A 13140-nucleotide genomic window follows, 5' to 3' on the forward strand; every position below is an offset into this window, starting at 1 on the left:
TTACTCAGTCCAGGCTCCAGTAGAAGCAGTTAGTTCTAGAATGAATGCATCATAGCAGATGAACAGAAGGCTCCTTATAATATAATAGAATCTTTCCTCTCTCTGTGAAACCACACACACACACACACACATCCACGCCTGTCTTTGTGAGAACCTGCCATTGACCTAATGCATGATGCTGTCAGACCCAACAAGTTGGTGAAGCGTAGCCTAATATAAAGTGTTACCAACAAGACATATGTATTGGGGTTTCAGCACGTGGCTGCTCTGTGAGTCCCTGACACACACCAACAACCAGCCCCCTGAACCTGGCTTAGTTAGACACAAATGATTTAGTCTTGATGAAACTGTATTAATCAGTGATGGCAGCAATCCAGAGAGGCCCCATACCATTTAATATCAAATGTCTAATTATAGCTTGAAAATATGTGTAACATCAATACTAATAATTGTAAACAGGAAGTTAAAAAATAAACACCAAAGGCACTTTGAGTCTCTAATTTAGGGTAAATACATATTTTCATGTACAGATTGTAATTCAGAGAAGTAAATTGATTTAGTTTTTAACACTGCCACTTAGTTTACTGGTTGATTAGAAAAGTTTATGTACACTGCACACATTCACTATGTATACTAGCTTGCACTGGTCCCATAGATGTATTCATTCTTCAGCATAAAGTTGGATTGTTTTTTTTTTTCTTAATCAGTGATTTCTCAGTGATTGGGTATGCAACATGGCCAAACCTGCACAGACATAACAGAAGTAAGAGAGAAAGAACTGTGCTTAGGCCAAATCTGAGTGACTCCATTTTCTAAATGTAAAAAAAAAGGGGGAAAGGAGTTAAACTGGAGGAAATAACAGCCCTCACACACATACAGTCAGTGCATACATTGCTAGCTTGGGAATAGCTCTAGCTAAGTATAAGCTATAATCAATACATTGGCTGTTTAGGGGAATAGAGGCAGACTGCACAAATGCTTAAGCAGTAAGAGTTTGCTGTGAATAAAGTGAGATGAAATTCAGCTCTGTGTTCAGCACCTTCAGTGGAAACACCTGGCCCACAAAATTACTTTCCAGTGTAAATATAACAAAGACCAAATTATGTGGCCACAGATTAATTCACTGTGTTTTCTCATCAGGCTACAGAGACCAGACAAACTAGTTTTAAGATAATTCCAGTCAAGCCAAGTCAGCTTCACTGGTATAATTCATCAAAGACAAAAGTGATTTAATTTAAAAGAGAGGGACAACATTGCAGAACACTATTAAAGAGACTAAACAAAGCAGAGAAAGCACATCAGTCTCATTTAGAGATAAATTACATATTGAGAGAAAGTATTTGTGAGAACCACACAAACCAAAGACTGACTGGACAAGTAAACCCTGGTATGTCACAAACAGGAAGATTAGAGAGGAGAAGAATGAGAAAGGGAGGTGTAGTGGATCACATTGGGGAAGTAGTGCCAACCTCTTATTTCACTGAGAGATGCTCCCTCACCTCACTAAGGAAACTTTTCCAACTGGATATATAAACTCATTTGTTTGTTTTGTGTGTGTGTGTGTGTGTGTGTGTGTGTGTCCTCTCCACAGAATTCACAGATATTTTGCTGAGTTAACAAGGGAGGAATAGTCTTTAGGTTACTTGCATAACTGCATTCATCTGATTAGCATGAGTGAGTCATCTTCTATCTCACTGTACTATTTACAGATTCATATCTAGCAAGTAATCATGAGGTTAATAAAATAATATTTAATAATTAATAAAATGTTTATAAAATTAGTGAGGAATAGGAATACTGTGTAAAATGCAGTATTATTACCTAAAAAAAACCTGAATGTACATCTTCACTAAAAACTTTTAAGTCTTTTACTGTAACTTAATATGAAAACAATAATCACTGTAAACACATACTGAACAGCCATAACATTAAAGCCACCTGCCTAATATTGTGTAGGCTCCCATCATGCAGCCAAAACAGCTCTGCCAACCTGTCAGGGCATGGACAGGGGACCTGGATGTCCTGTGCTGTCTGACACTGGGACATTGGCAGCAGATCATCTGGGTCCTGTGGGTTGTGGGGTGGGGACTCCATGGATCTGGATTTTCCCAACGTGTCCCACAGACACTCGACTGGACTGGGATCTGGGGTGTTTGAAGGCCAGGTCAACATCATAATTTCTTTCTTGTGTTCCTTTAGCGCTTTCTGAGCAATCTTTATGGTGTGGTGGGGGCATCGTTCTGCTGGGGGAGGCCCCTGCCATTGGGGAGTGTCGTTGCCTTGGGGGAGTGAGCTTGGTCTACAACAGTAAGTTTAAGTTAAGTGGGTGGTACAAAGTAACATCCAGATGAATGCAAAGGCCCAAGGTTTCCCAGCAGGAGATTATTATTATTATTATATTCTCTTCTACTGTTGGTGGTTTTAATGTTGTGGCTAATCAATGTATAAACATTTTTTTTTGCTTTCTTATTTAAAGTTGCATCTTCTCAGGCTGCAGGTAGTAGCAGTAGCAGTTGCCTAAAAGGCAAAATCCAGGGAAAATAAACTCACTGCTGCTTGTTATGCTTATTGTTCTAAGCATATAATCCAAGGCCACTGAGATGAGCATATCAAGGCAAGGCAATATTTGCACACTGAAATGAGATGACAGGTGAGTTATTGTGTTTTCTGCCTCAGTTCTCCTTCAAATTAAAATGCAGAGGCAGTCAAATAGCTACATGTATATGGTGTTAGTTTAATCTGCTCTGTATGAATAAACTGATTGTACATACTTAATAGCCTGCTCCTACGATGTGCATTTCACAACATCTGAATAAAAGAAATAAAGTTACAGAGTAATCTTTTCTTGATAAACATAAAACCAAAAGTGAGAGCATCATTATATACCAGAAGAAAACTTCAAACTGTGAAATGTTTTACACCAACGTGTAACTAGTTGTAGGAGCTGTTCTGATCATAATGTGAAGTAATGTTTAGAGATGTTTTGGAATGTCAGTGAGTAGCAGCTGGACAATGGCACACTCATTTGAACCGAAATGCAGAGGCGGTCAAGTGGACATGTTCAAATGCATTAGCTAAGAGGCCTCTTGATCACATGTGGAGAGTTAGAGCTCTGCGAAAGAGTTTCAAGCAAGGTTTTACACCAACAAGTGCAGAGTGAGGCATCAGGGTTTCAGGGTGAAATATATGATTATATTCTATTGGATTACATTGAATATTTAGAGTTTTGAAAACAAGACACAGACTCTTGCTGTATGGATGGATACATAAAGCAGTCTTTATGTGCAGAAGTAATTCTCACCTCACAACTTAGCACCTGTTGCCTGAAAAATCTTAGTGGTAAAACCCCTCAAGCATGGAGTTCACATTCATGCTAGCTACAATGGGTCACGTACTTCAAGTATTTCTAGAGGACCGTTGTAATGTGAGATGGATCTTCTTTACATGTTTTGTGTTTTTAGCTGATAGCTAGCCACTGGGAAACATTCAGTCAGAAATTACAGGCTCCTTTTACACACAGACCACATTTCACTTGAATTAAGAAGACCCTCAAATATGCCACCTTTGTTTGTTTACACATGAAGGTGTGTGTGTGATTTCATACAGCAGTCTGGCATTGTGGAATCAGAGGTGTGATGTGTAACACAGCAGCCTCAGCATCAGTCAGCATCTGTTCTGGTCCCCATTTTAAACAGACATTGATTTGCCTCTGTGTCTACCTCTGCTGCTGGTTTAAAGATGACAGGTTAGGCCCCCTCATTCTACCTTTCTGCCTAGAAAAGACTGTGTAAAAGGGGCAGAGACAAATGAAATTCACATTTGCAATAAACTCCCTTTACATGAATTACAAAAAAAAAAAGAGCAATCTTCAAGTGCATAAATCAAGTACCATGATTCTATGGTTTGTATTAGTGTTAACCCAAACTTTTTTTTCAAATCAGTAAATTAAGACACATCCAAAAATCTGTTGTGACTGCACAGTTATTCAGAAGACTGTGAATTTAAAAAAGTGTTAAATCAACACATATCACATCTCAAAATGTGACTAAAGTGGAACAAATGAAGGAAAGCTTGGAGAATGTACTTATTACCTTTGCATAATTAGTTTTTATGTTTATTTTTTTTAGCTCTTCCTGAATAATTAAACCCGATGCAATACTCTGTAAAGCAGCTGAGATTTATGTTTGTATTTGTGTGTGATGCATGCTGTTAAATTATTGTTTTGGTACCCAAAATACTAATTGCTTTTGCTCATTTTTAATCTGTTTGGGAGGCAGGGGGATGGGGGTGGGGTGTTAATTTTTTTCTGGGGCATACACACACAAACACAGACTGGCACACAGAGGAAACCATGTACCACGGTCACACACAGCTTGCACGCACAGAAGCACACTCAGTGTTTACCTGATGCAGTAGTTTTTAATTTCCCTCCCACCAGCCAGTCATCACTGACGGCTGAAATAAATGAATTTATCGCCCCCTCATTCAAATAACAAGGACACAGAGTCATTCACTAAGCCACATGATAATACAAAATCAACTGAAGTAAGCTCTCGCTGCCTCTTTTCCTTTCCTCTTCTCTCTTTCGCACTCATATGCACAGTTGTGCTTGCAGGCATGCTCAAGTATTTTTGCCTTTAAGTAAACACATGCAGTCCTGCTGTATGTGTTGTGCCTGTGTGTGTCACACTGGCTAATTATTACCTGACCACCCAGAGAGGAGGGAGGACAACAGTTTGTCAGTGCTGCTCTGATCAAAGGATAAGCATCTTCCTAACATCTGTACGATGATGTAATCATCTGTTTAGCATACCAGCAGAGGTGGGACAAAGTCTTAGACTCAGGTCTTGCTTTGAGTCTGCTAAGTCCAAATCCCAAACAGTAAGTTTTGAGTCCTAAGAATTTTTTGAACAGCACAGTGGAGGGGCTCATATCTCACATGTATGTTAGGAACAGGTGAATGCTAATGCTATCCCACTCAACCCCACCACACCTCAACCCCACTGTTCCTTATTTATCTGCTCCCATGCTTGATTGTAATGGGCCGTCATCAAATTCTAAAAGTGCAAACTAAGCTGATTTTAAATTAAATAACTGTACTAATGATTGATTGGTCTGACTGATACTTGATGGGATCGGTCATGGCACTAGATGCATTAATACATATACCATGACTATCTTGGATGGCTGTCACCAGAGGGATCAGCAGAGTGATTACAGTTCTTCCTAAAAGGGATGTTAGTGTTTTTACCTATGATATTATGGCAATGTAGTCACTTCCTGTCAAGATGTGCACTCAAAACAACAAATGTCAACCTCATTGTGGCTTTACAGGAAACAATATAAACATTACATTCAAAATCTTTAAATCAGAAATATCTCAGAGTTTTGTGGCAATTTGTGCAGCAGATGAAGACATATTCTGCATATTCAGATGGGTAAAAACATTAACCTGCTGGTGGTGTCAGAGAAAAGACCATTAGGCTTCATCTTCTGTGTACCACAGGTATCAAATTTCATGGAAATCTGTCCAAAAGTTGTTTAATTTCATAAAGAACCACAAATGTCAACCTACTAGTGGAAACAGAGGAAGTCACATGTTGCCACCAATTATCCATTAGTGGAGCTGCTTGAGTGTGTATTTTGTCACCCACATACACCTTGGCATGTATGTACATACTCATACTCATGTGCAAGTGTTAATATATTTTGGCAACTGGTGGCAGCACTGGTCATGTGTTTGATGACAATATTACTAAAAACCGTTAGCACTACGAATGCATATTGTGTCATTGGAAGTTTTGTATATTGTCACTATTAAATAATGCAAATAGAGCTTCTTGATTAAATACCATAAATACTGAATGGTTTCAGATCCACTGTATCATGAATGACTCAGTCATTGTGTGGCCATGCAATAGCAAGTTACCTGAAACAGAGTTGTTGAAATCTTATTATCTAATGAGTCACAACTGTGTTTATTCACACAGTCCTATGGTCCATATAACTAAGTATGATTCTATATTTGAATGTTTTTCATTACATTAATATTGTGTGTGCGTCAGAGATAAGAGAGAGGGAGAGAGAGAGCAAGAGCTTTAGTAATGGTGTTGACTGGCCAACTGAAGAAGACATAGTGCTACTGTAATTAATAACTGAGCACTAATTTAAATCACATACCTTTTCAGCAGACTCATAAATCATGGTGTGTATTATACTGGTGGCCCATTCACACTACGGCTGATTGAAAAATGTATTGTACATCTTAAGAATTGATTACCAGATATTTCATCAACCATTCCTTATTAATGGCCAAGTATTATACACAAGTTGAAGTGAGATATCAATTATCATATCACACACACACACACACACACACACCCAGAAATATCACAGTGGAATCAAGTATACTCCATTGGTGCAGGTCAAGGTTAAATGCTGGTCCCTGCTCTGACATGCTAGGGATTCAAACACTTAACAATTCACTCACATGGTTACTACTTCAGTCTTTGTTCTATCACAACCTCAACTGAACTGCAGTGGAAATTTACTTTAGAGAATGTGAAATACCAGACTCCAATTAAAGCAAGCAAAAAAAGCACTTGTTTACATAAACACACTGAATACTTCATTTGAAACACCATACTAATACAGGGGAGGGCCTCCCTTTGTTGTCAAAACAGCCTCAGTACTTTGTGGCATGGTCTCCACAAGATGTTGGTTCATATTAACATGTTATTATTAGAATTTAAAAGAGAGACCCAACAGTTCCCACCATGAGCAACACTAGGTGACAGTGGTGAGGAAAAACTTTCTTTTAAGAGACAGAAAGCTTGAGGTAGTAGCCATTAGAAGATGGTAACACCATTACCAGCAACCTGGACTGTTGACATAAGGTAGGTTGGGTGTCTACACACCTCAGCCGAAATCCAGACTCATCAGACCAGGCTACGTTCTTCCAGTCTTTGGTGAGCCACTCCAGCTTCAGATTTCTGTTCTTTGCTGACTGGAGTGGAACTTAACATGGTCTTCTGCTGACACGTGATTGGCTGATTGGATAATTGCATGAATAAGCAGTTATACAGGTGTTCCTAATAATAGTGCCTAATAAAGTGCTCAGTGAGTGTAGATCTGTCAAAGTTTGTTATATACTTTCTTCACTTTGTGGGTGGGAATAGAGAATTTGGGTTTGATTATGCAGCAAACTTCTCACTAGTTAAGTTCTGCATTTGGATTAGAATTTCAAAAACACAGTAGCTCTTTGACATCTCAAGTTTTTAAAACTGAAACTTCATGCTTTTTGTTTTTTTTTTTTGTTTTTTTTTGTTTTGTTTTGTTTTTTTTTTATCACATCATGTGTACTTACTTACCTCTTTCAGCTTTTCCTGAAACTTAATTGGAGTGAATAATAAGGCTTGAAGAAAAATATAAATATGTTTATTGTTCTGACCTTTCTCCGCTGCACTCAGAGCAGCTCTTATATGGTTGACCTGTGCATTGTAACAGTGCAAAAATATTGTGTTTGTTTGTTATAGTGTGCATACTCATCACTGTCACATGGACATCATGAAACACATGAAATGTTTCTTTTCTTTTTTTTTTTCATGTACCACATACCACACACTGGACTGTAGTATAGTAGACATTCTAGCAATATCCTAAACAATCAAAATCAGTTTTTAATAGGTCATGCAGTTAATGAATTGAACTTTATATCACATGATCCCAGTGTTTTTTTGTCTGTTTGTTTGTTTTTTTTTTTGATCAGGATCAATAACTATTCAAAACAAAGACATTTCCATGCTGTAGGACACTTTTTAGTGTTGTTAGAGGCTAGTGTTTGTTTTCTACTGGCTAAAAGTCCTACAGCCTGATTCACTGAAAGTTAAAGACAGTGGGTCAAGTAGAGAGTGTACATCTAATCTCATCTGTCACGTCTCACCTTGACCAGCATGTGCAAATGTGAGCACTAAATCTAGCTTGAAATGAGTTTTAAAGTATACAGGGTCACCTGTGAGTGTTCCCCTCTTGCCCTAAACTGAACTCCTTCTAGTCGGTGTCTAATGCTATGACAGCCAAATCAGCTGATGGACAGCACTGACTACTAAAACCAAAGAACCTGCACCACAGCTGAATGGTTCTATCACCCAGTCAAATGTTTTTCAACCTTGTTTGGTTACTGCACAGAGGAGGTCTCTTTCCTTTGATATGTGCTGTACATAAATTATGATGAGCACCGTGGAGACTTTGAACAGACCACTGTGACCAGTCATGTGACCAACAGAGGTAGCCGAGGTAATATTAAGATAATCTGTTGTCATGTTTACTGTCAGCTGGCTAATAACAGAGCACAAACTGACTGAGGAATGTTGTCTAAGGATATTTTATTTGACAAAATGTTACAATGAATATCAGGTGGAATGTAATATTGAAAATTATGTTTCAAGGATCATGAAACACAATCCAGTAATTTCATTTTCCTCTTTTTACATTTAAATTGACTTCTTAAATTAAATCTAATTAAACTAACTTAATATTTACTACTTACTTTTGTTTTCTATTTTTAGTAACCATATTTGCATATTACACAACACCATAGGGGATCCTGACTCCGAGGTTGGGAGAGGATACTTCATAATTAAGGTTCAAATATAATTGACATTTGAAGGAGAAAACCTGAGCAAGATATCAGTGACCTGTAGGAAGTCACTGGGAATGGGGTTATTCCCATCAATAAATGATAAGTAAATATTGCCATTTTAGTAGCATAATGAGAAATCATTTATACTTTTTTGAAGTAACTTTCCTAATACTGTCCAAGAATATGTTTGCATCATTTGCATCATTGTTCCAGATTCGGAACACCCTTGTTCCAGACCACATCCTTGTACCTAAGTAGTGTCCTGAAAATGGTGCAAACATTGCTCCACTTGAATAACAAACACTGGTAGGACTTCATATTTTGATGTAAGACAATGCTTGGCTCCATCAGTCCTGCAGGTCACTGAAAATAAATAAATAAAAGTTTTTTCATTTGCTCAAGTGCTCCCCATTTCTTTTTGGTGGAGGGTCAATTGTGCCTCCATGATGTCTAAATTTTATAGGTTGAAAAAAGACAAACAACAGTTATACTGTAGTAAAATATGTACTTACATTTTATTTATTTAGCTACATTTGATATCACTGGAACATACTGTATACTGAAAGTTTCAGCATTTCTCTGGGCTAAGGACAGAGACTGATTCAAATAAGTTTCAGTTCGACATCTGACAATTCATACGCTTTTGGACTAGTTTCATACCATCTTGTGCTTGTTTTTAGTAACTTGGAGCATTATGCTGAAGAAATGTGTCATTTTGGCAAGCACTATGCAGTTTTGGGCACTGTATGAACTGTTTTGCAAAAAGTGACTTCTGCTCAAAAATATGTGCTTGGATGATTGAATAACTAATTATAACTTGTACTTTTTTATGACATAAGGGGTACATACAGTACATACAGTATGCAATAAAACTTCTGTGTGCACACAATTACCTGGACTAACGTGTAAGTGCGTGATACAAGCAGACATGCATTTCCACGCACATACACACAAACACACTCGTACAAAACACTTCAGTGATCTCGGAGATGGCAGACGGTTGAGGAGATTAACTGTGAAGTTTCAATTCTGTTTCCTCTGATAAAGATCATTCCTAGGAGCTATCAAAGGAGCGAGGGAGAGAGGGGAGATGGGTGGTAAAAGGGGAGAGACAGAGTGTGTAGGGAAGAAGGGGAGAGAGAGATAGGGATTGTGGGAATTTACTGTTTTTATATCACAGATGCCCTCTAATGTTCTAAAAAAAAAACTTTACTGGTCACATACTGTAACTGCTGTTCCTTAATTTCAAAATTATATACCACAACATATGACATATAAGCATATTAAGTATATTATTTCTTGGAGGGACATTTGAATCTGACATTTAATTTTACATTTTAAATACCTCTCAGAGGCAGTGACACAAATGTAGAAGAAAGAAAAAGCCCAGAAAGAGACAGAGGGCAGAGAAGACGCTACACCATACAGCATGCTAGAACAGTTTACAGTGAATGCAAACAGCAGAAAACATTAAATCCTTGAAGAAGGGATACTATTCAAATAATGACCCTGTCAAAACTGATAGCTAGCACAAAAAATAAAACAATAAAGTGTGGTCTTTGTTAAGAGGCTGAGTAATAACACATACAGGTCATCTGGGTCGATGCTGATGTCACATTCACAACTCTATATGAGTTTCTTTTAAACAGAAACTCTGTTTTTACTCTCTAATCATAGTGAGCCAGAACTAGGACAACCTCACTCAAAATCCCACTGACATTTGGAACGACACTGATAAAATCCAGAGGCTTTTCCACTGGAGATACATGTTTCTGTGTTCACAAAGTAATCATTTAACTTAATTTCCTGTAGCAAGTTCTGTTCTGATGATTTGTCTGAGAATAGTGGAAGTAAACTACAGGAACACATTTTTAGGAAGATTGATGGAAAAATTCTGAATAGGATTATGAGTTACACAAAATAGTGGAACAAAGGCCAGCCTGGACATGATGTCATGACTTTGGCTCCATATTCCAGTGTAGTAATGGATGCACTGGATTGTGTCTGTGGTAGAATTTACAGGAATGTACATAAGAAAAAAAAAACATCTGTTGTGTAACTTGAAGGGGACTTTAACCTTTACCTCTGCCATAATGCCCCAATTGATCAAGTAGTCCTGTGCTCCTTTGTAGCTCATTATATTCAGAACTGTTTTTACTTTCTTATAGAACATTGGAAACTGACTTCAGAGTTTTGTTCATTAGAAACCTACTGATTGATACAACTGATACCCAGGATTTTTAAGCTGTTGTTATTAGTGGAGAAGATGCTGATGTAATTGATGGTATTACCCACGCACAGTCAGACTATATGCGCATAGACAAAATGTAACTTGTCGGTACAATTAGGAATGGGATAACAATATTCAATGAATTCAGACAGTACATACACACCTTATACAAAATACAACAGCAGTCGCATAATTCAAACGGTCTCAATTTATTGCAGAAGCTAATTCAAGGGCAACACTCATTACACAGAGTGTGTTTCTATAGCAAATTAAAAAGAAATTTAAAAAATGACTAGATAAAAAGCTGGAAGTATTTATAATTGGTATTAATAAGACACAGAAAAAAAAATGGTGTGTCAATGAAAAACAAAATGTGCAGTGCAGTGGAAACAGACTGTACATGAACATGAAGCATGTGACTGAAAAAATAAATAAAAAAATTGGCAGACCAAACATCAGATGTGTGTGGAACAATGAGGAGACTGTGACCTTCATCATGTTAATACATGGAACAAGCAGGAGAACCATGTTTTCACCACAGTTTCCATGTTGTTTTTGTGCCGTATTTGAGATTTGATTGGTGTGCTCTTTTAAAAATGCCACGTCTTTGCACCCTCTTCTTCTGCAGTGGTTTAATGGCACCCAACTGGAAAAGTAGTGTCTCCAACTGTTTATCTCAAAATGGTCTGTGTCTAATATTTGCATAATGGAAATGGACAGTATGACTATCATGGTAAAGGAACTGCACTTATATAGCACTTTTCAAGTCATACCGACCACTCAAAGAGCTTTACACTACACCTGACGTTTATTCACACACAAATTCATACAGCACTTGTTCTATATATGAAACATGCACATAAGCATCCACAAAATGATGATCATCATCAGGGACAATGATACCTCGGCACACAGAATGGAGGAGCCAACAGGTCACCCACCAATCTCTGACTGAGCTTCATGCCTTTTGACCTGCGAGAGGGCTTTTAAATATGAAACATGAGCAAGTATAAATGCTTGGGATTAATAAGTGAAATAAAACACTGAAATTTATAGCAGCAAAGTGGTGAGTATGACATGATTACGTTGTACTGAATTGAATTTGAGACTTAACCTAGTCAAGAAGACATGGAGGAGTTTAACATCATTAACAGTAAATTTAAACAAAAGCAAATCAGAAAACAGGGAGGCTTCTTGCTGAAGTAGAAAATATACTTGTAAAGAATGGAAATTAGGGATGAAGGCTTGGATCTACTTTAAGCTTGTTCTGGAATAAAAGCCGGGTCGACTCTATAGATGAGGCCACTATTTAAAGAGAGTTCACAGTAAACTTCAAATCCTGGATCACCAGCATAACAACCAATTGTAGAGAAGCCTGTAAAGGTCAGAGCTGCAGCACTGTACATGGAATGGAGCAAACCAAGACTGAAATAAGGACCAGGCTGGAGAGGAAATGAAACATAAAGAGAGACAACAATGGCAGAAGGGCATGGAAGAGAGAGAGAGAGAGAGAGAGAGTGAAAAAGAAATCCAGAGAAAAAAAATAGTTAGAAGGCTTGGCTTGATGATTCATTTACGTGCTTAAACCTATTTTACACCGCCGCCCCTGTTCATTCCCCAACAACAATAGGCGGTAATTTCCCGTGTGTTGATAAATTACATGGCTCTCTCCACGAGCAGAACACACTGCTCTGCTATTATAAGAAAGGAAAATGCTTGCTTAAAAAGGAGAGGGATGAAGGATTGAGGGACAGAGGGCAAGAGGTTGGGAAATAAAGGGATAGAAAAATACAGATGGGAGGAGAGAGTATAGTGTTAATTATTGTATTGGGGGAGAAAAAATAAGCAAAGTGGGGTAATGCAAAACAGAATAAAAAAAAAGTGACAGAGATAAATGCTACCTGTAGATAAAGAAGAAAAGGAGTAATGTAAGGAGAGCAATAAAGGAAGGTGGGTACTGGCTGTTAATCTGGGAAAAAGAAAATGAAGAAGAGAATGAGAAAGAGGAGAAGATGTGCCAAATTGTGTGGGTGTGCTAATGACTAACTACTCACTACCAGAAACATCAAAGCATGAGAGACAATAGAAGACAACAGGGACTATTTTAAATCCAACTGTGTTTCTGAACTCCCCCCCCCCACGCACCACCAGTCCTCTTACACGCATGCACGCGCGCACACACACACACACACACACACACACGTGTTATAATGGCTGAGCATAATTAAAACGCCCTGAGGCAGAATCAGTCTGCAAGGTGTTTCTGTCG

Source organism: Lates calcarifer, linkage group LG8 (genome assembly GCF_001640805.2).
Source record: "Lates calcarifer isolate ASB-BC8 linkage group LG8, TLL_Latcal_v3, whole genome shotgun sequence".
Taxonomy (NCBI): domain Eukaryota; kingdom Metazoa; phylum Chordata; class Actinopteri; family Centropomidae; genus Lates; species Lates calcarifer.